This window comes from Pecten maximus, chromosome 9 (assembly GCF_902652985.1).
Source record: "Pecten maximus chromosome 9, xPecMax1.1, whole genome shotgun sequence".
Classification (NCBI taxonomy): Eukaryota; Metazoa; Mollusca; class Bivalvia; order Pectinida; family Pectinidae; genus Pecten; species Pecten maximus.
The window spans coordinates 10,875,850-10,901,856 of NC_047023.1; the positions used below are offsets into that span (position 1 = coordinate 10,875,850).

The 26,007-nt window shown below is 35.9% G+C and overlaps 1 protein-coding gene across 8 annotated transcripts in view; it reads right to left on the reverse strand.

Moving 5' to 3' along the window:
- The window catches only part of LOC117334131 (fibroblast growth factor receptor-like 1), a 285,047-nt gene that overhangs the window by 171,650 nt on the left and 87,390 nt on the right, over positions 1-26,007 (reverse strand). For all 8 annotated transcript variants that reach the window (XM_033893598.1, XM_033893597.1, XM_033893593.1 and 5 more), the window contains exon 2: positions 24,043-24,332. The gene's annotated coding sequence lies outside the window, so the exon portion shown is untranslated. The remainder of the gene's footprint in view (positions 1-24,042; positions 24,333-26,007) is intronic.

The window sequence follows — 26,007 nt, forward strand, 5'->3', positions numbered from 1 at the left end:
TTGTGATATACATTGTATTGTATTCAATACGTCACCGTTGAATATACATATGTATATTTCATGGGTATGATGGAATCTTGGGGGGCATGATCTAAGTATCGAAAAAGAACGGGAACGGTAGCATGACGTTACGCTTCATTAATGCTACTACGGCGCCATTTTGAAAGGGCGACAAAACGCAATTTCAACGTTCTAGCACAAGCACAACAAAATCATCATTTATTCTTCGCTTAGTGAGGATCTGAACAGAAAAAATGAAGTGAATACGAAGCACCGTTGTAATTGGTCAAAAAGACAGTATGTATGTTTCTTACATCATTACTGATGACGAAATGAGCAGTGATGATGTGAATTTCTCTCAAGTTGATATTTTCTTTATTTCACTGATAAAACGTAGTGAATCTTATTAATCTTTTTCAACTCGTACTAGTATGCAAGTCTCTACATTTAAATACATACGTTTAAGGAGACGTTGCCTGACTTATTTGAGGATATACGTATCAGGTGGCCGAACACCTGCTTAGGTTTACACATCTCCTGGTGTCTTATAACTCCACGTGTGGAAATGCAACTGACAATTATCGAATCTGTACTGGTAGTCCTACTGTTAATAGATCTGTACTGGATGTCCTACTGTTAATGGAACATTGGTGCTAAATTTATATCAAATTATCACATCACATAATGTATTCTGCAAGCGACATCAAATGCGATAATTTCTACCAACAGCTTTTAAAACAGCACCGAAAGTCCTCGTGACGACTATCAAAATAATACTGGAATCCCACTTACTGTTCCACTGTATCAAAACAGAACAAGAAATCCTATAAATAGATAAAAAAAATACCAACACAAAAACAAAAAAGCAAAAAATATCAAATACAATAATTTCTACAGTAATTAAAATAACAGCAAAAGTTCAAGTGAAAACTATCAAAACAATACTGAAATCCCAATTTCTGTTACACTGTATCAAAACAATTAAGTAAACAATTCTACACTGTAACTCTGCGACCAAAAGATTAAATCTAATAATTGACGATAGTAATGCAACACAAAAGTCTGATTCAACGACTATCCTATGCATATAACATACAATGTGTAAGTGTAGAAAACGGAGTTGTTTGTTGTTTAACTAGATGACAGGGTATCAAGATTGCGCGCGTTTTAGATACGACGTCATAAAAAGGCGTATTTGCCATACAGCTAGCTATGACGTCAGAGGGGTATACCAAAACAAAATTACGCAAACGGTTTAGAGATCATCATGGACCCCTATTGCTACAACATAACGTGTAACTGTATTACTGTGTTTTAATCAGAAATATTCCGGGTCATAAAGCCTGCCTTGGCAAATTCTATGGCGTTTTAATTTTGTAAGCAGTATTGGAAATTTGCTTTGTGAAGAATGTTGGTATCAGTTTAAGTGGAACTGTTACGTCTTTACTTCTGTGACCTCGCTAAACCGAATTTAAGTAGTACATCACAAGGGAGGCATATTTTCCGGGAATTTCACAGCTTCATTGTTTCTGGTGTATTGAAACAAGCCAGTGATGTTGTATTTAATCACACTTTTAAAGAATCCTTGCTTATTCGGGTTACGTTCAAGGATCATAATTCAAAATTCTCCGCTGAATCTTTAAAAAAAGTCGAAGTATCATTACAAAGAAAAAAACATAAAGCAATGCCTTAATTAAAAATCCTACAATAATGGTTTTCTTTGCTGTAGAATTAAATACAAACCATCCCCAAGGAAGGTAAATCATATTGTGGTTGCATGATAGAATCACAAGAGAGAAACGGTTAAACAAATCATCCTCACCCAATGCGTGGGAACGTCTCCTGGTAGTATATTTGATAAACTTGGTAACAAAATAAACTGAAACTGGGTCATTGCTATATAGGACAGAACCGATAAAATAGTCCCGCCAAGCAATTCGTGTCACGCAGTATTTTATCGGACTTTACATCGGTAGACCAGGGTATGATCTAGTTTGTTCCATTTCTGTAATTTAATGCAAGGAGTAAACAAAGGACATCATCTTTGTTGTAAAAGTTTCTTACATCAATATGTATCCAGCTTATATATGTTATCGAAAGTGCATCTGCCCTAGTCTTCGGGACAAGGACATTTAAGCCTCAATGTTTCGAGTATGATGCCGGCAACAAAAACATGAAAATGACATTTCAATGGTCAATACTGTATGAATTTAGAGTAAAAACAGGGAATTACTTAACACATCACCACATTCAAGAAACAAAACGTAAGTTAAGATTACATTGGTCTTTTTGAAATAATAGCAGATGTTTCAAATGAACCACTAATAACTGCAACGTACAACTAGCATATAAAATAGCACTAGTAGGTGTAACTTACTTCCTGTCAATAAGATACCACTAGTAGGTGTAACGTACGACCTGTCTATAAGATACCACTAGTAGGTGTAACTTACTTCCTGTCAATAAGATACCACTAGTAGGTGTAACTTACTACCTGTCTATAAGATACCACTAGTAGGTGTAACTTACTACTTGTCTATCAGATACCACTAGTAGGTGTAACTTACTACTTGTCTATAAGATACCACTAGTAGGTGTAACTTACTTCCTGTCTATAAGATACCACTAGTAGGTGTAACTTACTTCCTGTCTATAAGATACCACTAGTAGGTGTAACTTACTACCTGTCTATAAGATACCACTAGTAGGTGTAACTTACTACTTGTCTATCAGATACCACTAGTAGGTGTAACTTACTACTTGTATATAAGATACCACTAGTAGGTGTAACTTACTACCTGTCTATAAGATACCACTAGTAGGTGTAACTTACTACCTGTCTATAAGATACCACTAGTGGGTGTAACTTACTACCTGTCTATAAGATACCACTAGTAGGTGTAACTTACTGCCTGTCTATAAGATACCACTAGTAGGTGTAACTTACTACCTGTCTATAAGATACCACTAGTAGGTGTAACTTACTACTTGTCTATAAGATACCACTAGTAGGTGTAACTTACTACCTGTCTATAAGATACCACTAGTAGGTGTAACTTACTACCTGTCTATAAGATACCACTAGTAGGTGTAACTTACTACCTGTCTATAAGATACCACTAGTAGGTGTAACTTACTACCTGTCTATAAGATACCACTAGTAGGTGTAACTTACTACTTGTCTATAAGATACCACTAGTAGGTGTAACTTACTACCTGTCTATAAGATACCACTAGTAGCTGTAACTTACTACTTGTCTATAAGATACCACTAGTAGGTGTAACTTACTACCTGTCTATAAGATACCACTAGTAGGTGTAACTTACTCCCTGTCTATAAGATACCACTAGTAGGTGTAACATACTACCTGTCTATAAGATACCACCAGTAGGTGTAACTTACTACTTGTCTATAAGATACCACTAGTAGGTGTAATTTACTACCTGTCTATAAGATACCACTAGTAGGTGTAACTTACTTCCTCTCTATAAGATACCACTAGTAGGTGTAACTTACTACTTGTCTATAAGATACCACTAGTAGGTGTAATTTACTACCTGTCTATAAGATACCACTAGTAGGTGTAATTTACTACCTGTCTATAAGATACCACTAGTAGGTGTGATTTACTACCTGTCTATAATATACCACTAGTAGGTGTAATTTACTACCTGTCTATAAGATACCACTAGCAGCTGTAACTTACTACTTGTCTATAAGATACCACTAGTAGGTGTAACTTACTACCTGTCTATAAGATACCACTAGTAGGTGTAACTTGCTACCTGTCTATAAGATACCACTAGTAGGTGTAACTTACTACTTGTCTATAAGATACCACTAGTAGGTGTAACGTACGACCTGTCTATAATAAACCACTAGTAGGTGTAACTTACTTCCTGTCTATAAGATACAACTAGTAGGTGTAACTTACTTCCTGTCTATAAGATACCACTAGTAGGTGTAACTTACTTCCTGTCTATAAGATGCCACTAGTAGGTGTAACGTACTACCTGTCTATAAGATACAACTAGTAGGTGTAACTTACTTCCTGTCTATAAGATGCCACTAGTAGGTGTAACTTACTACCTGTCTATAATATACCACTAGTAGGTGTAACTTACTACTTGTCTATAAGATACCACTAGTAGGTGTAACTTACTACCTGTCTATAAGATACCACTAGCAGCTGTAACTTACTACCTGTCTATAAGATACCACTAGTAGGTGTAACTTACTACTTGTCTATAATATACCACTAGTAGGTGTAACTTACTACCTGTCTATAAGATACCACTAGTAGATGTAACTAACTACCTGTCTATAAGATACCACTAGTAGGTGTAACTTACTACTTGTCTATAATATACCACTAGTAGGTGTAACTTACTACCTGTCTATAAGATACCACTAGTAGATGTAACTTACTACTTGTCTATAAGATACCACTAGTAGGTGTAACTTACTACTTGTCTATAATATACCACTAGTAGGTGTAACTTACTACCTGTCTATAAGATACCACTAGTAGATGTAACTTACTACTTGTCTATAAGATACCACTAGTAGATGTAACTTACTACTTGTCTATAAGATACCACTAGTTGATGTAACTAACTACCTGTCTATAAGATACCACTAGTAGGTGTAACTTACTACTTGTCTATAATATACCACTAGTAGGTGTAACTTACTACCTGTCTATAAGATACCACTAGTAGGTGTAACTTACTACCTGTCTATAAGATACCACTAGTAGGTGTAACTTACTACCTGTCTATAAGATACCACTAGCAGCTGTAACTTACTACCTGTCTATAAGATACCACTAGTAGGTGTAGCTTACTACTTGTCTATAATATACCACTAGTAGGTGTAACTTACTACCTGTCTATAAGATACCACTAGTAGATGTAACTAACTACCTGTCTATAAGATACCACTAGTAGGTGTAACTTACTACTTGTCTATAATATACCACTAGTAGGTGTAACTTACTACCTGTCTATAATATACCACTAGTAGATGTAACTTACTACTTGTCTATAAGATACCACTAGTAGGTGTAACTTACTACTTGTCTATAATATACCACTAGTAGGTGTAACTTACTACCTGTCTATAAGATACCACTAGTAGATGTAACTTACTACTTGTCTATAAGATACCACTAGTAGATGTAACTAACTACCTGTCTATAAGATACCACTAGTAGGTGTAACTTACTACTTGTCTATAATATACCACTAGTAGGTGTAACTTACTACCTGTCTATAAGATACCACTAGTAGGTGTAACTTACTACCTGTCTATAAGATACCACTAGTAGGTGTAACTTACTACCTGTCTATAAGATACCACTAGCAGCTGTAACTTACTACCTGTCTATAAGATACCACTAGTAGGTGTAACTTACTACTTGTCTATAATATACCACTAGTAGGTGTAACTTACTACCTGTCTATAAGATACCACTAGTAGATGTAACTAACTACCTGTCTATAAGATACCACTAGTAGGTGTAACTTACTACTTGTCTATAATATACCACTAGTAGGTGTAACTTACTACCTGTCTATAATATACCACTAGTAGATGTAACTTACTACTTGTCTATAAGATACCACTAGTAGGTGTAACTTACTACTTGTCTATAATATACCACTAGTAGGTGTAACTTACTACCTGTCTATAAGATACCACTAGTAGATGTAACTTACTACTTGTCTATAAGATACCACTAATAGATGTAACTTACTACTTGTCTATAAGATACCACTAGTAGATGTAACTAACTACCTGTCTATAAGATACCACTAGTAGGTGTAACTTACTACTTGTCTATAATATACCACTAGTAGGTGTAACTTACTACCTGTCTATAAGATACCACTAGTAGGTGTAACTTACTACCTGTCTATAAGATACCACTAGTAGGTGTAACTTACTACTTGTCTATAAGATACCACTAGTAGGTGTAACGTACGACCTGTCTATAATATACCACTAGCAGCTGTAACTTACTACCTGTCTATAAGATACCACTAGTAGGTGTAACTTACTACTTGTCTATAAGATACCACTAGTAGGTGTAACTTACTACCTGTCTATAAGATACCACTAGTAGGTGTAACTTACTACCTGTCTATAAGATACCACTAGTAGGTGTAACTTACTACTTGTCTATAAGATACCACTAGTAGGTGTAACTTACTACCTGTCTATAAGATACCACTAGTATGTGTAACTTACTACCTGTCTATAAGATACCACTAGTAGGTATAACTTACTACCTGTCTATAAGATACCACTAGTAGGTGTAACTTACTTCCTTTCTATAAGATACCACTAGTATGTGTAACTTACTACCTGTCTATAAGATACCACTAGTAGGTGTAACTTCCCACCTATCTATACTATACCACTAGTAGGTGTTACTTACTACCTGTCTATAAGATACCACTAGTAGGTGTAACTTACTACCTGTCTATACTATACCACTAGTAGGTGTTACTTACTACCTGTCTATAAGATACCACTAGTAGGTGTAATTTACTACTTGTCTATACTATACCACTAGTAGGTGTTACTTACTTCCTGTCTATAAGATACCACTAGTAGGTGTTACTTACTACCTGTCTATACTATACCACTAGTAGGTGTTACTTACTACCTGTCTATAAGATACCACTAGTAGGTGTAACTTACTACTTGTCTATAATATACCACTAGTAGGTGTAACTTACTTCCTGTCTATAAGATACCACTAGTAGGTGTAACTTACTACTTGTCTATAATATACCACTAGTAGGTGTTACTTACATCCTGTCTATAATATACCACTAGTAGGTGTAACTTACTACTTGTCTATAATATACCACTAGTAGGTGTTACTTACATCCTGTCTATAATATACCACTAGTAGGTGTAACTTACTACTTGTCTATAATATACCACTAGTAGGTGTTACTTACATCCTGTCTATAATATACCACTAGTAGGTGTAACTTACTACTTGTCTATAATATACCACTAGTAGGTGTTACTTACATCCTGTCTATAATATACCACTAGTAGGTGTAACTTACTTCCTGTCTATAAGATACCACTAGTAGGTGTAACTTACTACTTGTCTATAATATACCACTAGTAGGTGTTACTTACATCCTGTCAATAAGATACCACTAGTAGGTGTTACTTACATCCTGTCTATAATATACCACTAGTAGGTGTAACTTACTTCCTGTCTATAAGATACCACTAGTAGGTGTTACTTACATCCTGTCTATAATATACCACTAGTAGGTGTAACTTACTACCTGTCTATACTATACCACTAGTAGGTGTAACTTACTCCCTGTCTATAAGATACCACTAGTAGGTGTAACTTACTCCCTGTCTATAAGATACCACTAGTAGGTGTAACTTACTACTTGTCTATAAGATACCACTAGTAGGTGTAACTTACTACCTGTCTATAAGATACCACTAGTAGATGTTACTTACTACCTGTCTATAAGATACCACTAGTAGGTGTAACTTACTACCTGTCTATAAGATACCACTAGCAGCTGTACCTTACTACCTGTCTATAAGATACCACTAGTACCGATAACTTATTACCTGTCTATAATAAACTACCAGAAGCTAATTATCTTCTCTTAATGATCATTATGATACACTTTGTTGGTTTATCTATAAAATGTACACTTATGATCTCAATTTGAATTACAGAACTAGTATCTTTGATACACTAAGTAGGTATAACTACACTCCTGGTATTTACTATACATCTAGTGGGTTTAACTTCATTCAAGATCTCTAGGATACCACTAGTAGGTTAAACGTCACTAATTATCTCTAGGATACCACTAGTAGGTTTGACGTCACTAATTATCTCTAGGATACCACTTGTAGGTTTGACGTCACTTATTGCCTCTAGAATACCACTAATAGGTTTGACGTCACTGATTATCTCTAGAATACCACTAATAGGTTTGACGTCACTAATTATTTCTTGGATACCACTAGTAGGTTTGACGTCCCTAATTATCTCTAGGATACCACTAGTAGGTTTGACGTCACTAATCATCTCTAGGATACCACTAATAGGTTTGACGTCACTAATTATATCTAGGATACCATTAGTAGGTTTGACGTCACTAGATATCTCTAGTATACCACTAGTAGGTTTGACGTCACTAATTATCCTTATGATACCACATGTAGGGTTTACGTCACTAATTATCTCTAGGATACCACTCGTAGGTTTGACGTCACTAATCATCTCTAGGATACCACTAGTAGGTTTGACGTCACTAGTAATATCTAGGATACCACTAGTAGGTTTGACGTCACTAATTATCCCTATGATACCACATGTAGGGTTTACGTCACTAATTATCTCTAGGATACCACTAGTAGGTTAAACGTCACTAATTATCACTAGGATATCACTAGTAGGTTTAACGTCATTAATTATCACTAGGATACCACTAGTAGGTTTAACGTCACTAATGATCTCTAGGATACCACTTGTAGGTTTGACGTCACTAATTATCTCTAGGTCACCACTAGTAGGTTTAACGTCACTAATTATCACTAGGATACCACTAGTAGGTTTAACGTCACTAATTATCACTAGGATACCACTAGTAGATTTGACGTCACTAATGATACCTAGGATACCACCAGTAGGTTTAACGTCACTAATTATCTCTAGGATACCACTAGTAGGTTTGGCGTCAGTAATTATCTCTAGGATACCACTAGTAGGTTTAACGTCACTAATTATCACTAGGATATCACTAGTAGGTTTAACGTCATTAATTATCACTAGGATACCACTAGTAGGTTTAACGTCACTAATTATCTCTAGGGCACCACTAGTAGGTTTGACGTCACTAATGATCTCTAGGATACCACTTGTAGGTTTAACGTCACTAATGATCTCTAGGATACCACTAGTAGGTTTGACGTCACTAATTATCTCTAGGTCACCACTAGTAGGTTTAACGTCACTAATTATCACTAGGATACCACTAGTAGGTTTAACGTCACTAATTATCACTAGGATACCACTAGTAGGTTTAACGTCACTAATTATCACTAGGATATCACTAGTAGGTTTAACGTCATTAATTATCACTAGGATACCACTAGTAGGTTTAACGTCACTAATTATCTCTAGGGCACCACTAGTAGGTCTGACGTCACTAATGATCTCTAGGATACCACTTGTAGGTTTAACGTCACTAATGATCTCTAGGATACCACTAGTAGGTTTGACGTCACTAATTTTTTTTTAGGGCACCACTAGTAGGTTTGACGTCACTAATGATCTCTAGGATACCACTAATAGGTTTGACGTCACTAATTATCACTAGGATACCACTAGTAGGTTTAACGTCACTAATTATCTCTAGGGCACCACTAGTAGGTTTGACGTCACTAATGATCTCTAGGATACCACTGGTACTATCTACGTCACTTATGCTGTCTAGGACAACAATAGTACGTTTATCAGCACTTCTCAGGGATTCAGCCTGAAGGTAGCCCAAACAGCACGCATAGTTGTTGTTAGGTTTGTTTTTAACGTATGGCACTGTTCAATTATGACTTCAGTTGCCAATATTTTCTTCTAATTGGTTAAAATGTCACCTACTTCAAATTGTGGTGACATTATATCGCTACACTCACAATAATATAACTTAATACAAGCAGCTAACATTTATTATTTTTAAAACACAAACAAAACATTCAGCTGTCGTGCCCAATTAAAAAAGAGATATTCTCAAGCCAAGATTTAATTGGGACTGAAGGATACACTTTCGAATGTGTCATTATCTTTAACAAAAAGTACAAACTTAACAATGGAACAACAGTTATAAAACTCACTTTAATGACACCAGTGCCAATGCTATTCTATAATTCATATTCGTCCAGTTATCCTATACTTGCTAATCAAGATATATCGATATGATTTTCAGGCTAATGGGAGTTTTGCTTTTAAGACAGACAATATCAAAAGTTGGTGTAGGTTTCCTGGCGTAACTTACGCCATGGTATTTCGTTTACAACTAACATAAAGGCATTTCTGACCTGATGAATGAAGGATACATCTTTAATTACATACATTTCATTAGATCCTGAGACGATTGGATGATTGCAACACTAATTAGATAATGTCAACAGCAGAAATACATTAGATGACTAGGGGAACGTCCATTTCAACAGAATTAAGGATTCCATGTCTCAGATAGGACACTAGTAATGTAGTAGAAATACATGTTGACATGCATATATTGGAGAGTGATAAGGCATTAAAAATCACATTGGACACCAACATGACTTTCTACTTCACTAGCAGCACAATAAAGGAAACATAATTTACCTGCTACTATATCTATAATTACCAAAAACAGTCTAGCGTAGGGAATTGCTGACTTTATCTAAAATCAAAGTACTTTTTTGTGTTTAATTTAATTTCCGTTGATATGTTACCATTCGCTTGTCATACGCCCCTGCAAAAGCCAAGATTATATCCTTCAATACACTGAAGCATGTTAAGAGAATGCAGATAAAAAAAAGATTGAGAAATGGGAATGGTCGCATTTGGAACGGAGGGGATAAAAGAGGCTTTGGGTGAGGTTGAGGGGTTCAATTTCGGTAACCCGAATATCCTGAGTGAAATACAAATCTGTTATAAATAGATATTCAACGATCAGCTGCCTCTTACCGCGTGCAGGATAGGCAAGGTCACGATCACAATATTTCGTCGTAGAGTTTTAAACACTAGATTTATCTCACTAACACAAACGAAATTTTTTCTTTGTTTTTATATTTCCTTTTTTTTTTTAAATATTTTTTATCACTTCTTTCGTAACGCCAGTACAATTAAGGCTTGGAGGGGGGACTAACTGACTTTTTTAATCACGTGTTTGGTTATGACGTCATTTCCATGGCGTGTCGAGGCCATTGATGACATTATTAAACGCTACCAAAGCGTCATAAGCAGTCGAGTAATTTGCTGACTTGGCATGTATGGCTTCATTATATTGCCGTAAGTTATTGTCAATTACTGATCCGACATCATCTTCCTCGAATAGACACATGGACATTCTGTGTATTGAGGGTTATGTACACAGTGCCGGTTGTTGCATCATAGTTCCACTATGTAACATACAAATATTAAATATATCAAATCATGACACAAAGCATTGTACATTTACCTTCTGATGATTTTCTTATTGTATATACATTGTACATATGTTTTATATGCACATGAAGGGCGATGGCCAACAGGTTTGGCTTAAAATTTGTTTTATGTTCTATTACACTGTAACAAAAAAAATGATAAATTATTGACGACGTCCACATATGATTTGGCCTATGGCGGTCGCTGTTCAAGTGTGATCACATTGCAATGTCACGGCTGAACAAGGTAGCGAAACACAATAACACTGAAAATGGACGAAACAGAAATGCCAACTGTAGATCTGGTCGGGAGAAAAACATCAAGATCTAATGTAATCAACGATGGCTCTAGACATACTTTTTGACCTATATCATGCCTTTCTACAATGGGCACATCAATGACGATATTCTGCTGTACTTTACCATAATGTACAAAGCACTGATGATGGTGACGATGATCAAATGCTGATCCTGAAAGAATCACATGATATTATCTGTGATCTAAGGATATCCCGTTACCATACATGCATCAATGAAGATATTTTAGAAATGCAGTTTAAAATTTACACAGCATTGGCGTAAGACCCATATTCATACCAATGACGAACGTCTTACAGTTCTTATAACATGTCATACCAATGGCGAACGTCTTACGGTTGTCCAATACCATATTTATAGCAATGACGTAATTTGTATGGCTTTCCCCCACCTCTAAAACATGACATGTCCTTGAATGACCCTGACTGTTAATAGGACGTTAAATAAACAAAACCAAATCCAAACTTATGGTTGTCATATAACATGTTCATAGCGATGACAAATTTCTTACGGTTGTCCTATAAAACGTTCATGTCAATGACGGTCTCATGTTTGCTATGGTTATTCATGCATAAAATTATATAGCCTATTTGTTGTTCCATATCATATATACACTAAAGCTGCTTATCATTCAAACACCAAGGACAAGAGAAGTTCTGTTGCCACGTATAGTGTACATAAGAATAGCGATGGTCGTATTTTTGCCCTGTACCATGTACACAGCAGTGACGATAGTCTAAAGGTGACCCTGCCCAGCAATAACTTTCTGTCGATGATTTAGCAGCACGGATAGGTACACAGTCATACCGGTTGCTAATGGCAGATTGCAATGGCTGGGCTTGGCGGAAAGTGAATTACCTAATGGCTCGCGAATCTTTATCGTGTTAAATCCTCGTCAGGTCAAAGGCGCGCTGGACAGCTCGCGGGAGAAATTATCTGTTATGACAACATGATTAAATCAGAGTTGTGTGACAATAACCAAAGACAGAGGAAATCAGAAAACAATTGTCTGTGACTTACACTAACGTGATCATTGGTGTGTTAAGTGGAGGACAGACTGTAGGGGCTGACCAGGAAATCCGCCCAACTCAACGGACTAAATAATATATGCGGTGTGACAGTTATTATTTTCCCAAGTGCTGACGTCATCTTTGGACTTCCGTGTCAAACGAGTGTAGAACTAAGTACACTTCGTAACACAGTGCTTGTTCGCTAAATAATAGCGATGTAAAACACTCCAACATACATCCACATGTTATATATCATCATTACATGAACCTTTCCCATCCCTCTATAAATCTGATCCGAGTCATGATGTATTTCATTTGGAAATTTTGCTGACAGTATAGACATTTATAACAGATAATTGGAGTGATATATGTAATATGTTTTATTTTTAGTTCATTATTGGTATGAAATATCCAACACCATTGTGGTTTTTCATACTACGTTTGAATTCTATTTTTATACAAGGAATACAATGGTATCGAGTACAACAGTTTCTTATCTACATGTTACCATATTGGACGAAAATTTAGATTCATATGAAATACGTATCACTGGAATTTTTTAATATTTAACCAGTGAATATGCATTTAGCAATATAATTACCGTATACATGTACGGATAAGTGAATTAAGTAATATATTCACGGTATAACTGTACCAAGTAATGAATTAACATTATACACATATTTCGTCTCTCTTGTACTATTTAGGTGTTCTATGAGTCAAGTGTTATGACCTTATTACACCAAGCGTTTTACAGAATATATTGTACAAAGACATACAGGGGAATAGTTCAACGTGCAAAACAAATAAAATCCAAAAATAAAGAGAAAAAATAATACCTAAACGAGCGGAAAGTCATATTGAAATAATTACAACCCTGCTGCGAAACATGAACGTTAAATGCGAAACTCGCAATGGTGGCTTCCGTGAAATTCCGGAAACGCATGCACGTCTTTAATGACCCAATACATATGGAACACGTCCTAAATTAAACGTAATGGTGGAAAAGCACGTCACCAAGACGATAAAGATTGGGGTAGCTAATGTTTTCAATTCAGCTTTCATTTCAAAATATGTGTGATAATCATGCGAGATAATACATCCTACATCATGTTGATGCCTTGTTAGTCAATAAATCAAAATGGAGGCTAAGTTAGACTCGTACCATCTCATCTTTTAGTGTTCTGACAACTGAAGAGGTTATTGAGGAAAGATGAAGGTCTTTGAAATTTACGTGAGAAGAAGCCATATCCCTACGGTCACGGAAAATGTTAACCTTCAGAGTTAATCCAATGGTCGTGTATTTTCTTCCCCAGAAAACTAGAGTTTGATGATGCAGTGTTAATGCACACAGCGTGTTGTATTTTATTATTCCCAAGCTTGATTATCTGACTGGGAGAATTAAGACCATCCAAACTATTGTTTTAAGTTCTTCGTTATGTCAGACCGTACTCGAAGGTACACTAAGAAGACACAACTAGTGTCCTACCGGAAATCCCGTAGAGAGCGGGTCACGCTGTGGATCGTTGTCGTTGCTGATTAGTTTTGCATTATAAATGTATAGATACGGTATGAAAAAGGAAGAATAGATCTAGAAATGGTCAAAATATGTTATTTTTAATTCATTTTAAATGTATCTAATGCAACGTCATTGCTAGTGTCAACATACAATGATAATTGATAAATGAGTTGTTATGGTGTTTTTGTTTACGTTATATTGATCGTATAACAACTGTATATGCGACTTCAAAGATATTCGCGACCTTATTGTGCGGTTGGTATATAATAAATATATCTCCTGCCTATATAAACTGTAACCTGTTAAAATGATATTAATTCAGCATATGTGGGTTTTTTTTATCTTGCATGTCCTCAATTTATAGCCTATCCGTGCCAAGGTCAACTTATACAGCTATTTGATGCGTGTTGAAGCCAAAAGCCAATTGCAATACCATCCCAAGGACATTGATGTTGTATCGCGTTTATTGATACCCCTGGATGACATTCTGTCGTTTTCAGTAAATCGAGTATGTAACGTACTTGCGTGTGACAGCATTATTACTCCAATGTTTAAGAATCCTCCGAGGCTCTTTGAAACTCACAACTTATTCTTTTATTAGTCTTTTAGGCCATTGACAGGACATATGATTGTACCCATGTCTTGTAGAGTTCCTTTGTTATCGACAAAAGTTGCTTAATGTGACAAAGATTATAAAATTCCGAACTTGCTGGATAACAAATATGTCTGATATATCTACACAAATGATGTAAAACTATAAGAGTTACCATCACACAGTGTTTTCCTCAATTTATTCATCTTCATAACAACAAATAAACCTCGGGGAACAGTTTCTTTAAAAATGAAGTGAGAGCGCTGGCGAAGAGAAAAATTGTTACTGAAATATACCGTCCTGACCTTGACCCTTCCAGATATATGGCACTATACTGTACACATATTTGTATTGCACAGTCGTAGTTTATACTGTAAACGTTGAAATTTACGCGAGGGGGGAATTTACGCTTATTACGCGGACTCCTTCTGTTCGCGTAAATTCCCCCCACGCGTATTAGTTTGATATTAATTTCAATAATCTTGAACTACAAGCGATATTGGATCGATAGCGCAAATTACCCCTACGCGTATAGTTTATGTATTGAAATCGCGAAATTTACCCCCCGCGAAAAAAATCACGTTTACAGTACCTTATGCGTTACTGACACAAAACATTCAGTAGAGGATAAATATTTCAAAATACTCAAATATTTATGAACATTAACAAGATAAACGAAGAAGATATGTTAAAAACTTTCTCCAACACATACATATGTTGGTATGTTTGGCCTTGAGTCAGGATACACACAATTAGGTTTGTTTTCGTGTCCCGGAGTTGTTTTGTAGGGAACACAAAGATTCTATCTACAGTAAATGGCATTAATGAGCTTGATTTGTCTTAGGATCATATCCCTTGATAGTGTGAATACCAATAAATACATGAATAGCATTACCACACAGACGCGTTAATCGTTTAATGGCGTCTGGATAGCGGACACTGATAGTTCGGGATGACTACCGGATTAACATACATTGATGTGACAATCCAGATTAATATCTTCTTTTCACAATATGTAATATCTGCTAAAGTGCGTCTTCAATTATGCGTCGATTACTCTAAATATTTATACATCATTAAATGTTTGACTGACATTATAGCTATACTTAATATTACGATTAAATCCGTACTAGGGCGGGGTTGAATGTGTGTGTGGTATTTCAATGCATGTCATAGGAAGCGATTTATAGTAAGGGTTATTTCAGGATCTGCATTAGTTTTCCAATGTCTACATTCAGGGGCATTGCATGTTGGTCGTAGGATGCGTTTAAGATAGTCGCCTTCTTGGTAATCTATTTCGAAACATTGAAGAAAGCAGAATACATCTGTATCCCTTTTTGGTCCATATTTCATTATTTTCCGTCTTCTCTTTCTTACCTTACATTAAAGTCCATGCAATATATAAGTCTCAATTAATACTAAAAAAGAAGCGAGATAGTGTTACTAATTTACTTGTTGAGTCATAATGGATTATCATGATATTCATTCCAATCGTTAAATAGGTTAATATGGATTCAGTAGACCCTGCTAATTTCCTTTTGTGTTTCCAGGGGAATTGTATTTTGTTATGTTGTGTTTAGTGAGATCGTGAGAATGACGCTTGGTGTGGTATACAGCTATGTGTGTGGTACCATGATAAAGATGTGGTGTTCGCGTGTTGGTCTGAGGTGAGGTAATGTTGTGTAAACAGACTCTTAAACAAACGATATCTCCCGTTGGTGATTTCGGATAGTTACATAACAACCGTCTCACTATCTTTCATAGATTGCATGTAAATATTCCAAATGGTATGCCTTGTATTGGAACCAATCATAAAACTTGTATCTACCTATATAATGTAGCAATATAAGTAAACAGTTATGGAGTTGTGTCCATTCAATTTCATTCTGGTGCAGTATCCAGCATTAGGGACAACAAATTTCTACTTTAAACTTACAAACCTAGATAAAGCTATATTTTAGATACACTTCACGTGCAGCATGAGTTGCAACCAATATAAGTCGTCGTGTTCTAAATCTAGCTTGGGTGATCGGCAGATAATCAATCGTATCTTATGTATTTAGTCAAAGTCATGTTACTATACCTCTAATCCTTATGTCAGATATATAGTATATATACGACACATTTCTACAATAAGGCAAAAGATATGAGAGAGACATATGTTATTTTATTCTAAGTGATAAGGGGAAGTGCGACAAAAGTAGGACATATCTAGTTTTTGCCATTTCAGTAGGACAACACTTTACAATCCCATTATCCCTGGACACGCTTTCTTGTGACATATGGTTTTGACAAGTTGGCCATAGAAGAAACACGAAAACTAGAATTTGACCAGTTTCCAGGGGATATATTTGCTTCTTTGGGTCCATTCATTTAATTTTATGATAATTCCCTTTAAAATGCATTAAAATAATGACATTTGCCTTTGTATTATATTCGCATTGCATTAACTTGAATATGAATTGTCAACCCAGAAGTACCACATAATGAACGTGAAATAAACGATTAATTGCATTTTGCATGACAAATTTCTGATCGCCGATTAAATTGCAGACAGAGATGATCTCCAGCGACTTGTCATATAGACGATGTAGCGCCGTATTGGCACTTTAACGATCTGGGCTTATTTCATCAAGCTATGTTATTTTATGGAGACTATTTATCAAAACCGAACATTAAATTTTATTTGGACGAATAAATACGATTTTTGTAAAGAGATGTTATTGCCTGAAAGTTGCCGGTTAAAGTGTTAAATTACTGTGGCATCAGATGTTGACCATCGGATATCGTTACAATATATCCGGTTTTATTATGATTCATTAATTGCCATGAGATTTAAGTACCTACACTTTTGTGTTGATTATCTATATTGTATGACATGTCGGTACAGATCAGATCAGATAAAATTAAAACAATAAACCACTAGTTTAAAATCAATAAATCAACAGTGTGTTGCCGCTCGGTCCACAGGTGAAGTTTACTTGATAAGGACAAACCTATTGAAAGGCAATTGATGTTGTTTTAAAATGAAAAATTGATATTGTTATGTTGGTATAAAAATACTGCGGTCCCAGAGTGGCAATAAACTGCCGCTGTCCCAGTTTATTACGATGTTAATGGGGACAATGATACACAATAACACATCTATATGACGCATATTACTACAGTATATTGCACGTTACATATAAACACACGTACATCAAACGGTCATTACTCTCAATTATACCACAGTTACTATCAATGCTGAATGATTTTGCCTAAAACAATCTATGTTGAGACTAAACTTTTAAAAGACAATTTAGGAATTTACGCTCTTGGCTATTTCCCGTGTCAAATTAATGCAGAATGTTTTTTTCATACTCATCTTAAATCCATCGCCTAAAAAAACTAATAATTTCCATATGCATGATGCATCTAGAATTTTGGAGGTCTGATCTGCTGGAACTGAATTATCTTATGTCCTTCATTTTGTTTTGAGGTGAAAGGATTAAAGTATAGTTAGAAATGTGCCGTTGATACGCGACATATCGTCGTCCCAAGTATAACCACATACAAATTGTGAAATTCTAAAACTAAGGATTACAGTGTCTCTCTAGTGACTTAATCAAAGAGAAGGTTTGGCTTTGTATTGTTTTACATCCTATAAATAGCTAAGGTCATTTAAGGATGACCTACCCTTTGATTTAAATATATTTTATTGTATCATAAATATACAACGCGGACCGAATATAAGATTTCCAACTTTCCCTGTTACAAGATTCATGCGTGTGGTTAGCCTGTGTATCAAAGTGGATTTTCGGTTTGATATTCATAATTTGGATCTCGAAATTAATCTTACATCAACTGCTCATATACTCACTTTTTCACTTAAAATATTACTAAGTTACACTTTTGCATATCCACAGTCTAAGTTAAATATTTCATTGTGATTTTTGTTCATTTTAGCAAATGTAAATCAGTAAACAAAACTGTAAAAATAGCTCCATTGAGATTCCCCAAGACATGGAACCGCGATTGTTTATTTATTTAGTATTTTTTTTTTAAATTAAAAAAAAAAAGAAAATAATTTATTTTTTTATTTCAGAAGGAAAATGAAAGGGTTGCTAAACATATGATGAAAAAACATTACGATAACGTGGACTTCGTAAGCACTCTAGAGGGAAATATTACATAACCGATTCCAGACAGAAAGAATACTTGAACAGATGAACTGGTCGCGTGAGGAACGCCTGGATTGACATCAACATCAGTAAAGGTCGTCTGAGGAACGTGGATTGTTATCGAGAGCAGTGCAGGTCGTGTGAGGAACACGTGAATTGACATCGAGAGCAGTAAAACTCGTGTCAAGAACACCTTGCTTGACATTGACAGCAGTAAAAATTGTGTAAGGAACACTTTGATTGACATCGACAACAGTAAAAAAATGTGTAAGGAACACCTTGATTTACATCGAGAGCAGTAGAAATCGTGAGAGGAATACCTTCATTGACATCGACAGCAGTAAAGTTCGTGTGAGGACACGTGGATTGACATTAGCAGCAGTAAAATTCGGATGAGGAATACCTTGATTGACATCGACAGCAGTTAAGGTCGTGTGAGGAACACGTGGATTGACATCGGCAACAGTGAAAATCGGGTGAGGAATACCTTCATTGACATCGACAGCAGTTAAGGTCGTGTGAGGAACACGTGGATTGACATCGGCAACAGTGAAAATCGGATGAGGAATACCTTCATTGACATCGACAGCAGTTAAGGTCGTGTGAGGAACACGTGGATTGACATTAGCAGCAGTAAACATCGGGTGAGGAATACCTTGATTGACATCGACAGCAGTTAAGGTCGTGTGAGGAACACGTGGATTGACATCGGCAACAGTAAAATTCGGATGAGGAATACCTTCATTGACATCGACAGCAGTTAAGGTCGTGTGAGGAACACGTGGATTGACATTGACAGCAGTAAAAATTGTGTAAGGAACACTTTGATTGACATCGACAACAGTAAAAAAAAATGTGTAAGGAACACCTTGATTTACATCGAGAGCAGTAGAAATCGTGAGAGGAATACCTTCATTGACATCGACAGCAGTAAAGTTCGTGTGAGGACACGTGGATTGACATTAGCAGCAGTAAAATTCGGGTGAGGAATACCTTGATTGACATCGACAGCAGTTAAGGTCGTGTGAGGAACACGTGGATTGACATCGGCAACAGTAAAATTCGGATGAGGAATACCTTCATTGACATCGACAGCAGTTAAGGTCGTGTGAGGAACACGTGGATTGACATTAGCAGCAGTAAAAATCGGGTAAGGAATACCTTGATTGACATCGACAGCAGTTAAGGTCGCAGGTTGCAGGTTTATTTCATTTTATAGAAAACTGCGAAATCCCCACTGTTGTGATGTGCATTGTCGCTGCAATTGGAACATTTGTATTAATACGCGAAACCGCGTCAAAATTTGTTTAAACGATGGAAAAATTAAGTTAAGTAGCCGTTTGTAAAAATCCATAGTTCACACTATCAATTCAAAATTGAATGTAAATATCAGGTAACACACCATATATGCGTCGATAACAACGTTTGATTTAAAGACGTAGAAATCAAATATAGTTCGTAGTAACCTACCTTTATTATGAAATATACATGTATCATTTTCAGAATTAAGCCACACAGATATATGTACCTTAAATATATAAAACAGTATGATATTTCCAGGAATAAATCGTGCCCCCCACCCGTTTTTACTATATAAGATATGTAACAATAATGTGGGTTGGATCTTTTTTTACATGTATATGAACTACATTAGCGTCAAGCATATACTCTGTTAAAATTGTTTGTTTTTGTTTAACGTCCTATTAACAGCCAGGGTCATTTAAGGACGGGCCAGGTTTCGGAGGTGGAGGAAAGCCGGAGTACCCAGAGAAAAACCACCGGCCAACGGTCAGTATCTGACAACTGCCCCAACTGCCGTAGGTTTCGAACTCGCAACCCCGAGGTGAAGGGCTAGTGATAAAGTGTCGGGACACCTTAACCACTCCGTTAAAAGGCACAAACGCCAACGCGATTCGTTCATCCACAAACTATCTATCGTTATGCTTATGACGACGACTAAGCGATTTAACATTAATTTATCAAGTGTTAATGAAATTACTATTACCTTTTAAATAAAGCCTAACATCAATACGCCAAATAGACAATAAATAGCTAAATTATGTAGCAACGCAGGATGCAACAGCAAGGTGGAGGCGTTTCAATTTTTCATTGTGTCAGCCAACTTTGTGTTTGAAAAGATTTATATTAGGTGCCAAAAGGCATGATAAACCGATAATTACTGAACACTCCTCTGCCCCCACAAGGAAATTGATGTTGGAATAATAATCATCGATAAATAACATGCGAAATTGATCACTTACCTTATATGAAAACACCGTCTTCAGTTAAAAAAAAAATATCTCATTAAATAAAATGGTAACACTCCCATTTTGTATACAAACATGTAAATTGGGAATGTCTATTCCGTATGCTGGAAGACGAAATACACGTAGCAGAATCATTTAACTAATATCGAAGCAATGTTGTAATTTTCTCTTATGGGCTGAAAGGCCTAAGGAATAAACTTGAATTGAATTGAACATAAATGACAAAAAAAAGAAGAAAGTTTATGGAGAAATAGCCGCCTGCAGAAAAGGGATCATGTTTAAGCTTTACCAGTAAGCACAATGTCAGAACAGAACTTCCGTCCTTCAGTCCGTCCATCAACAATTCTTGATACAGCAGTTGATAGATACTGAATTACGCTTTCACAATATCAACTATATGTTGCCCTTGTTCAAAACAGTGCAGACGATTAATATGTACACGTAAGAGGAAGGGAGAAAGGCAAACTATTATAAATTTATTAGGATATACGTGGACTCCATCATTTGAACGATTACCATTATCATGATGATACGTAGATGATATGATTGATTATACACGCTTACGGGATTAACGCATTACAATCCTTACGTTGCAGTAAAATCTAAAAGAACATTGCAAATATGTAAAATGTCATTGATTTGTATACGATATTCGTTACTTTAAAAACATCTCCTTTACATTTGCAGCATCCACGTTACAAGATTTGTATTTCGAAAAGAATGTTATAGCTCATACACTATTATTGCAAAGGAAATAGATCGATTACCAAGGGGCCTCATATTTCGGTGAAATGTCAGTAGTGCTACATCGAGCAAGATCGCCCCATATGAAATATTACCCCGTATGAGGGCTTTCCTGAAAACAGATTACTGATTTTTTTTTTTGCAAAATCAATCCTAAGGCGATTCTTTGTAATCGTTTTACGCCTGAATCGGGACAAAATGTATGATTTGAATTCGTTGCGAGAAAAGTAAACAGCCACTGTGTGTCAATAGTTTGTACTGGGAAAACACCATAGGAAGAACTTTGACGTTTTCGTAGAACTGTAATTTAGAGAAAGCTATAGCTGCAGAATTTGATAAATGATATTTATGCAAAGAATACGCGATGAAGAAATTGCTTGCAAAGCAATCTTTGGCGAAAACATTGCAAACATATCAAGTGGGATCGGCAATAATAACTAAGATATTTGCTTTTCTGACTAAAATATATGGCGTTACAGTAAAAACGGATTCATCAGAAATGCTTCATTTTGTCCACGATGCTGACCTTATTAATGAGTATACATAATTCTGCGTTAATGATAACGGCGCTTGCATCATTCTACCGCATGTCTAGTTATTAAGGAGAGTTTCCTTGTGAGAATTCACAATTATAACTCCCGTACTTTCGGATTGAAATAGCGACGAATGCCCACCAATGAAAGGCTTTTTGAATAGCCAACAATCAGTGCTTCATGGAGTACTCCACGTACTGCTCGCAAGAGAGCAATATCAAACTCCAGTTGTCAAAATCTAAGATGGCTGCCTATTAGACATTTTTAGTTTATGATTGGTCTCAAACTTAAACTCTTCACATAAAATTTTAAATTTTCAAAAAAGGAATAACAGTTACAATGTTCACCTACGAAAATCCAAGATGGCTTCCTGTTAAGTATCATGTTTGTATATCTTCAACTTGACCACGCATAACAGATAAATAAACGAATCATATCAATTAAATCTGAGAAAGATACCTCCGGACATTTTCCAAGAAATAGCATTAATTCTGATTATCAAGGACTGTCACAGATGTACAGACCACGGACAATTTCATTACGAAACGAAAAGACAAAGGAAAGACGTCTGTAATGATATGGAAGGAAATTAAACACTTACTAATGTACCGGGAATATTTCACTTCTACAACATATATCTGTTTGGTCTAGTCAAATAACATGTTATTTCTGGTCCGTGGCAAGATTGCTTTGATAATGTTATCTGATGAATATTTTCATAATCAGTCTTACGAACTTGTTACCTGTTTTAATTTTTTTTTAAATATTGAAATATTTATCAATATATATCAGTCCATTTAAGGGGTGTTTTATAAATGGCTGTAGAAGCTGACATAATATACTCAGTGGTAAATGATAGTCAGTCACCGACTTACACGTGTATACATAAAGTGCATACATTATCATTCCTGTTGAAATTACATGAAATTACTAAAACGCACACCATCTATATCACCAACATCAGACCTACGCCTGCTGGAAATTATTGCTTTGATTTAGCATATACGAGCTATCTATTTAAATGTTAAATAGCCGATACACGGCTTGAAAACGTCATCAATAATAAACTGCAAGTTGCAAATAAATTTGTTTCACGAATACTATAATTCCCACACTGGGTCTAGAACTATTATGTTTTTTGTTAATCCTGAAAATGATGGAGCTTCTTCCATATAAAACACAATACATATGGAATATTATTTTGAACAGTGTTGTCATGACCAGCAACAAGAATACACATCGCCCGCTAGCTATAATCAACAGTCATTGTATAACCCTTTTGTCTGGTGACTCTGTTGTTTACCTTGTATCTTAATGACGTAAGACATACGTTTGGGAATAACAGTTGTTTTTGAATGGCATTCCTAACACTTTAGTGTCATTTTTTCTGTTTTTTTCCTCGTCATTTTGTCTTGCATTGTAGCAAATCTACTACTGATACCAGAGCCAATCTGACAGATCCAATGTTTTATCACCGTAACGAAGTGTAATATGGTCAATCATACCAGAAAAGAATGGTATCGGGACTTACAAGGGAACAATATGTAAGGAAACGTGGGCGACAAAGTAAATACTAATATCATACTATGAATGACCAACAAAACTAACTAAATAAATAAATGGGCGGCCTCCCCGTAGTAAGAGATGCATGTATGTAGTTCATTGGTGTGCGTTATATGGATATAATAGAAATACAACTTACCTTGTATTGCGTTTATATAGCGCGGCGTATCAAGTTAAAGGAAGATCAAGACAGGACGTCAGTTTTGATTTACATAAATCGATGTCAATGGTGATATGGATACTAGCCTCACGTGTCTCGTACATAAACTTTGATGATGACACTTCACAGATTGTCAATGAATAGTTACATGTAAAACACGCATGCGCAGTATCCTTGTGTGTCCTCTCGAGTTCTAAAGAGTGCCACCGACGCCTGTGTTGTAGATTCTAATGATGAATGTCACCGAGATAGTCTCTACTGTACCGTGTCTGAAACAGAGGATGTCAGATAAAATCTCAATTGTTTCATAATGGGGAACGATTGAGTATATTACAAACTATCCCCTGTGCGATTTCACAATACACTTAACCACTGAAAATAGTCACGTACGCCTTTCGTGTAGCACCGGTTATGTAGTTTTCAAATCATGGTTCGCCATATTAACAATACTTTTGTTTTGTGTCATAACTGAGGGAGAAAATATAGAAAATTATATAATCGATCAAGCATCCCGAATACTGTAGCAGCAAAGGAAACAGTTGTGTATTGTTAACGTCATGTTCAAATGAGCCGGCTTAAGATGGTTGATGTTTACCGGTTGAAACAAACGGAGCTAATATGTCAATATCAACTGTTTTTGTACTAATATCATTATTACTTCATCAAAATGCATATCTCGAAGTACAAACAAGCCTGGAAGTATAACTACATGGTATGAATACCGAATATGTTTCCCTATGGGGTGTAATATGTTTCCCTGTGGGGTGTAATATGTTTCCCTATGGTTGTGTAATATGTTTCCCTATGGTTGTGTAATATGTTTCCCTATGGTTGTGTAATATGTTTCCCTATGGGGTGTAATATGTTTCCCTATGGGGTGTAATATATCAGTTACAAGGGAACAATCTTATGCTTCAATCAAAGTTTCATTTTTAATGTTCATTAAAAAGTCTTTAATTTGGCAGGTTTAATTAGGGTACGCCCCTATAGAGAAAACCCCATTAAGCTTGGTTCACATTATCAAAAATAACAAATACACGAGGATATGGCTATAGGGGCATTAATCGCAAATATATAGCTTGTGGAATCGTTAGTTGGTAAAAGGGACCTCATTGACGATTACTTGTATTTAGCATCCTCCACATGACAATGCTCAATGTATATTGGTGTTTAGGGAATCACTGGGGATATGACACAGGTTAGTTATACAGGTTATGAGACGAACGTTAAGGTACAGTTGCATATTTGTTCAATATCCCCTAGAAGGAAGACAAATGAATATCCCCGATTCTAGAAGAGAAACATTATGTGTCTCGCTGAAATACATGTACCCGCAGTGAAATACAACAGTTATGCTGTTTGTTTCCCTTACGCCTCCAAATTATATCCGATTCTGAACCAGCAGCGCAGTTTGTCTAGCTGTACTAAAGGACATAGAGATAGTGTATTGTCTCTGCTAATATGCATGGGTTCCAAATTTTCTGAAGAAATATAATACCTAACTAGCAACCCTATGAAACCGAACAATAGCGACATAATAACTAAACCATAATGGCAGCTCAAAATCGATAAAACGAGTGCAATATATGAATATATGTTTACATTCCAAGTGTTCCACTAATCCCTATCTCCATAAATACAAATAAGACAGCGCGTATTCTTAACGTGACAGAAATGGAGGTCCTCATTTTTTAATGATTAGGCATGTTAAACTTGGGCACGGCTTATGAGCAGACGCGAGGGAAAAACTTTCCCTCGTTGGTCTGCTCTAATTTAGGTGGGTGTTCCCACATTCGGCTGAATATCAAACAACTTTTCTCTTACTTCAAACCAATATTTTTGCCTATTCGTTTTGATTTACTTATGATGGCTCTCAATAGAATACGTCGTGAACATTTTATGTGTTCAAGGATCTTCCAGATAATACTAGCTTATGTAGAGAAT